Source organism: Pagrus pagrus (assembly GCF_965226575.1).
Source record: "Pagrus pagrus genome assembly, chromosome: 8".
Classification (NCBI taxonomy): domain Eukaryota; kingdom Metazoa; phylum Chordata; class Actinopteri; order Spariformes; family Sparidae; genus Pagrus; species Pagrus pagrus.
This window is the reverse complement of record NC_140192.1, coordinates 34112777-34113586: the sequence shown is the minus strand read 5'-3', so window position 1 is coordinate 34113586 and position 810 is coordinate 34112777.

The window sequence follows — 810 nt, the reverse complement described above, 5'->3', positions numbered from 1 at the left end:
GGACTTGTTTCAGTTAGAAACTGAAACAAGTCCAGTCGCCTACAATACAGCATTTAGATTTATTAAATGAAAGTATTTTATATTAGTTGGATTTTTCAACCATGAAGATTTGCCAGGTGGCATGATGTGACTTCACCCCCACAACCCTTGACATTAAATTGAATATCTTTGGGTTTGGACTGTTTGTTGGACAAAACAATATCACCTTGGGCTTTAGGAAATTGTTATGGGCATATTTTATCATTTTATAGACCAAACAATGAATCGTTAGAAATAAAAAAATAATTGACTGATCAGCCATCAAAATAATTGTTTATTGCAGCCCCATTTAAAAAATTCATTATCTTATGGCGGTGTGTAGGGAATTACATTGTGACTTAGCCACTAAAGGTTAATATTGTTAAAATTAAATAAATAAAATGCAATAAAAAATATTTCCTGGGTGTATACTTGTTTGTTTTTATGAAGGAACTACAAACTCTGATTTCATTATGGAACCCTGTGTTGAATAGTTACCTTGTAACAGCAACACTGTAAGCAAGAAAAGTACCATCATGAGACGTCGTGTGTTTGCTCCAGGACGCCTGTGAACAGATACTGTTATGAGCACAGATAGCAAAATCTTTGTGTGGCAGTTACCAGTAGTTACCAGTTAGAAACAGTTAATTGGGTCATATTACGTTTAAATGTTAAGTTGTTGTGTGACATATTTTTCACTCATTATGAAAAGGAGTAGGGTAGTTTCTCCAGAGGTGTTCTACACCAGAGAAGTGACATCTTTACAATTATTTCCTTTTTTGATAACTCTAT